Source organism: Schistocerca nitens, chromosome 1 (genome assembly GCF_023898315.1).
Source record: "Schistocerca nitens isolate TAMUIC-IGC-003100 chromosome 1, iqSchNite1.1, whole genome shotgun sequence".
NCBI classification, from domain to species: domain Eukaryota; kingdom Metazoa; phylum Arthropoda; class Insecta; order Orthoptera; family Acrididae; genus Schistocerca; species Schistocerca nitens.
In genome coordinates, this window is record NC_064614.1 from 1193717136 (window position 1) to 1193723346 (window position 6211).

The window sequence follows — 6211 nt, forward strand, 5'->3', positions numbered from 1 at the left end:
GTTCTGGAATGCTCGATGGTTGGTTGTGGTCGATGCTTTCAGTAATTTTCCTTTTGTTGTCCGGATGTCTTCCACGACGTCTTCTGCCACAATCCAAGCCTTGTCTGCTATCTTTTGCATTGAGGGTCTTCCGCAGACTATTGTTTCCGACAATGGCCCACAATTCATGTCCGCAGAATTTCAGTCATTCTGCAAGGCCAATGGTATTCAACATCTGACATCCGCGCCGTTTTCGCCTCAGTCAAACGGTGCCGCTGAACGATTGGTCCGGACTTTCAAGTCACAGATGTTGAAGTTGAAAGAGTCGCATTCTCGGGAGGACGCTTTGTTGCTCTTTTTGTCCTCATATCGCTCTCAGCCCCGCGATGGTCGCTCGCCGGCTGAGTTGCTCCATGGTCGCACTCATCGAACTCTGATGTCTTTGCTGCATCCGCCACATCAGGTTCCTGTGCAGCGGCAGACTCCTGCTTTTGCTCCTGGCGACGTTGTCTATTATCGCAACTATCGCGGTTCACAGCGTTGGCTCGCAGGGCGCATTCTTCGCTGCCTCGGCCGCGCGATGTATTTGGTTTTGGGGGCCTCTGGTGAGGTGCGTCGGCATCTCAATCAGCTGCGCCTCTGTCGTCGCCTGGGTTCTGCCGCTCCCCGTCTGCTTTCAGCGACGGAGCCGTCCGGTCAGCGCCTTGGGGACCCATCTACTGGCTCGCCTCATCCCCAGGTGTTACCGACGATGCCTTCCATTTTGCCTCATGGCGTCGCGCCGCCGCAGCCGCCGCCGGCGCCGCCCGCAGCGGACGCTTCGCTGCAACCGCATGGCGCCTCCCTGGGTCACGCGCCGCCGCTCGCTTCCCGTGACCAGCCGTCCTCCGCCATGGACCTCTTGCCCGCTCCGGACCAGATGTCGTCTTCGCCCGTCGGGTGCTCCGACCACATGGAGGTCGACCCTTCTGTCTCCTTACGTGCGCATACACCTCATGTTGACGTGCACCCTGGACTAGGTTTGCAGGCGTTTCCTAGCTCCCCTCGGACCGAATGGCCGGGTGCGGGTGGCACAGCCTCGCCTGTTGTTAGGCTCCCCACCTCATCGCATACGTCAACATGGGGTCCTCCCCACGGCGGGCGGAAGCCTTATCTCACGACCGTTCGCCGATTTGCGGGGGAGGAATGTGGTGTCACCGCTAGACACCACACTTGCTAGGTGGTAACTTAAATCGGCCGCGGTCCTGTAGTACATGTCGGACCCGCGTGTCGCCACTGTGTACTCGCAATCCTAGCGCCACCACATGGCAGGTCACAAGACACGGACATGACCTCGCCCCAGTTGTACGGACGACATAGCTTGCGACCTGACGTATCAAGTCATCCTCTCATTTGCCGAGAGACAGATTAAATAGCCTTCAGCTAGTCCATCGCTACTACCTAGCAAGGCGCCATGTGTATCTGTGCTAATCGCTTACTACTACTCACGAGATGTATTTCAACAAGAAGAACATCATTAAAAGTTAAGTAATCTACCCAATACGTTCTTTTCTTTATAGTTTTTCATCCAGTCTCCTGTTTCAGAATTTACGCCCGTCTGCGTTAGTTTCGCGTGCACCTAGCCACTCATTGTGTCGAGACCTTAGGGAATCGACACAACATAGATCATTTCACGTCGTCTGATGTCGCTGCTCTTAAATTTTTACCTGTAGTATCACGTGACGTTGAACGATCATTTTCAAGATAGAAAATGTTATTATGTGACCACGGGAAAAATTTTCATATAGAGAATACGGAAAATATGTTGGTAGTTCAAACAAACTTTAATTTTTATAATTTACCAAACTTATCGTGTAAGTACCTATGTTATACTTCATTTTATACATTGAACTATATCCATTATTTAAAATATTTGATGGTTATTCATTAAGTTTTCCAAGTAAGATGCATATTTTAAAGAATTTATCTAAAAGAAATGGAAAATTAAAGTATTTTAGATGCATATTTAAAGGCTTATGCTGGTAGTAAGAGCATATTTTAACTGTATATTCCGAGGAGTTTTGGCGCATATTTCGTGGGTTTTAAGTGCATATCGATCCGAACACTAGTTACGACTTTATATGCTAGGAGTTCGAGGCCCACGAGCTTAAGTAAGTATGCCAATAAGGCCCACAGGTGATCATAGACTGCCCATTTCGACCTGGTAAAGAAAAATAAGCTACATCCGACCTGGAATTGTGTTTCCATCAGCCCATCGTGTGGTTACGATGATCTAGTACTCACTGCGATTCTAACTGACAATGTCATTGGGTCAACATGGGAACACGTCAGATCTGCCACAGATCACTTCCTGTCTTGCTTTGCCTCCACCCTCTCTGACGAGTCGTGAACAACGAACATCTCATGGCTTCACCGTTTTTCAGACACTTTCCATAGATGCTTATGACAGTACCAAGTGAACAGCCGACCAAACAAAAAAACTAGAGACCCACCAACTCCGTTACTCAAATCACGATGAAGTTTCCACCGTACTATAGAAGTCCTAATTGAATAACGTTCAGCACTCAGACTAAATTCCTGGCCTAACTGAGACCGAAACATCACAGAATGGATGACACCATGTGAGAATTTACCTTGTGACCATGAGGAAAGCTGGTCGACATGGAAAACGCTCAACAGACTACAATCTGAAGTCAGCAGCTGTAAGACCAACGTGAAGAAAAAGGGATTTTCTTGTGACTCCACACTCTGCGAATGTGTACAACTACATGCTCCCTAGAACTGGTGGCAGCTACCTACGAAGCCTGTGAGGAGACTAAATTTTGGCCTCACAGCATTTAAAATGCGTGTTACTTTTAACATCTGTTAGTAGAGAGCTGGTAATGCTTATAGTACCAGACTGAAAGTATCTATTTAATACCTTGCTTATATGATGTATGTTTTCTGTCATGATAAAAGTAAGTTGACCAACAATCTCAGCCATGGTGCTTTACAGTCTGCCCGAACAAAAACCACTTTCAGACGTAGGTTACACATACGTAAAATTAGTTTTGAATTACATGAAACAGATGACAGTAAACCACATTAAAAAAAAAAAAAAACATTGTAAACCATTTTCATGATAGCAAAAAATCACTGTTAACATGCAATAAAACGTTATCGTAGATAAATTAGACTTAAATGTCTCAGGGAAAATTTAACTTAAGATCTATACGATCACATGTAATACAGCACTTCCCCGTTACGTCCAATGCTGGGGTGCTATTCCAATGTCGGAGAGCCCTGGTAAGCAGTGTTGCGACGGAAGTCGGACGACACAAAGACGTACGGCTGCCAGAAAGATGTCGAGCCAGTCAAGGAAAACTGAAATGAGCCACTCACAGGATGTGATGCTCTGTGAGCTGGTCTCGCAACATCCTTGCCTTTACGATTTGAAGAACCCTAAATATAGAGACACTATGTTCAGAGACAGAATTTGGGAAGAAATTGGTGCACAGTTGAAACTGGCAGGTGAGTGAAATATATAATATTTTCCCATTAATGCAAATTTTTCAGGCCTGTTATGAAAACCAGTATAATCCATGCAGATGTAGAATTAGAATGATGAAAATGAACTTGAAGGTCAATTTTCGCATTACTCTTTTTTGTGACGATAAAAATTGAAAACGGCAAGTTCATTATAAAATGAACAATGTAAAGTACAACGAGAAAGTTACATTTTACAATACCTTCACTTTGAAAGTAAACGGTAGATTGGTGCCTTGACGATACCTTCTAGTTGTGAAAAACCACCACCAGATTGTTGTACAGCTTTCTGTAGTCAATAAATGTTCGTTTTTGAGGAAGGCGTTTCTCAACAGATTGCGCAAACAGTATGCTGCAATAAGTAATTTGTCACGTTCACTTCAATTCATTGGTAGAAGATGGTGCTCAAAAAACTTGTGCCAAAAGTGCACTACTGTTTTACAAGGCCCTTCTGGTCTGACACAGTTCACAATTGAAATTCGTCTTTTGTAAATCCTGGAGTCATCTTTTGAGTGCAGCTTGGCAAGATTAAATGTTCATGTCATCCATAACGATGTATGCTGTCAGAATATAAGAATATGGAAGTTCATTTGGATGGGAATAAAGAGTCAGTCGGCTATGAAAGTTGCCTTAGCTTGTTCCAAAAGTTTCTGCATGGGAGAAACTGACAAGTATAATTTGGGGAAATTTTGTGAACAAGCACGGACATTATTTCTTCCACATTTCTGCCAGTGTATACTGTAGACGTTCAGAATGAAAATTCTAGACATGTTTAAGGTGTAACCCTATCTTGTTGTCAAGAACTTGAAACAATGCAATGACGCTATCGTGCGCTTATTGTTAATAAACTTATCTTTCATTGGAATTTTAGGTGAAATGTGCAAAAACAGATGGAGGAATATTCGGGACTCGTATCAGAGAAATAAACGAGAAAGAAAGCTTGGAACAGGTTCAGATGCCTCAGCAAAACCAAGAAAATGGGTTCTGCTTGATCACTTGGCTTTAAGAAACGTACATTTCGTGGCATTTTAAATGAAATTGTCAAGAGCAAAAAAAATGGCTCTGAGCACTATGGGACTCAACTGCTGAGGCCATTAGTCCCCTAGAACTTAGAACTAGTTAAACCGAACTAACCTAAGGACATCACAAATATCCATGCCCGAGGCAGGATTCGAACCTGCGACCGTAGCGGTCTTGCGGTTCCAGACTGCAGCGCCTTTAACCGCACGGCCACTTCGGCCGGCTGTCAAGAGCATATGGAGAAATATTAGTAACTCATACCGGAGAAATATATGACATAAAATGGTTTCATTAGGTCCAAATGTGTCAGCGAAACAAAACAAATGCATTCTCTATCGTGTGATGACCACACGATTCTCGTTGCGCGTCGACAGAACTGGCGGCTAGTCGCGAAGCTCCCGGAGGTATATGAGCCCAAATCTCGGAAACGGAGATCGATATCATTCTGATCTCAACTTTAAAAATATTTTCGATATGTTAGCTTCTTTTCATCGGCAACGATGTATGACCTAACGTGAACCATACGTAAAGTAGCCAGCGACCACATTTTTCACTGTACACAATTCAAATTTTATGCAGTAGGTTACTTGTAAATTAAGTATCGGAATAACTGTGACGAATATCGGAAAAATAGACACCTCATTATCAAGCTGTGATGTGAAACTGTAAGATACGCAAACATCAATTTTTTGTGCCTTTTACTTTCCTCACAATTGATAGAGAAGTAATATACAGCGAAAAAAACACGCAAAACCGGAAGAGATACTTTTCAATTTTTTAAAGTGAAAGGAGAATCTGTATCGAAAAACTAACTCTGGGAGCCGATGCAACTTTGTTGCATTAACATACAGTATTTTTTACAGCAAGAAAATCGGAATTCTTATTTTTCTTATGTATTTGAATCCGCCGCCGCCGACCGCAGCTGGGGAACCGGCGACGACTCCAGTCGTGTTGCGGCCGTGTCGCCGTCTGCCAGGGTGGGAAAAGAGGAGGGGGCAGCGTCGCAGTCGCAGCCAACTGTCGCGTCTTGCACAACGTAACTTAATAGTGACAATATAAGGGGAAATGTGAATTGGAGTTCCTGTTAGGGAAAGTATTTGACTTGGATAGTTCGTGCAGCTATGTTGATCATAATGCTGTGGTGGTGTAATGGTCAGCATATCTGGCCACTAACGAAGAAGACCTGGCTTCGAGTCCCGGCAGCAGCACAAGTTTCAATTCACTTCTTCAGCTTCCAAAGTCATCGTAGATAAATTAGAGACTTAAATGTCTCAGGGAAAATTAAATTTAAGATCTATAAATCACCAGATTTCAAATGACAGTTCCTCCAATGCACTGCCATTTTATATCTTCTGCACGCGATACTACCACCATCTGCACACGTACATATTACTGTTCCATGACTTTTGTCATCTCAGTGTATTACGCTATATTAAAAGATTAAAACTAGAGGAGTATGTAAGCCAAGTACGTTGTGTAAGTGAGTAAAGGCGCAGACTGTATGTTATGTGGACAAATGGGTGAATATGACGAACAAGCCAAAAAAAAAAGGGGGGGGGCGGACAGATGGCAGACAGTAGTCCATGGAATGTGAGTACGGAACAGTTAAAACAAGCATTATCTTATAGCTGCCGCTACTTTAGTGATGATGAATAATGGAATTGTGTTTGGGCATTAAGAACCAGTT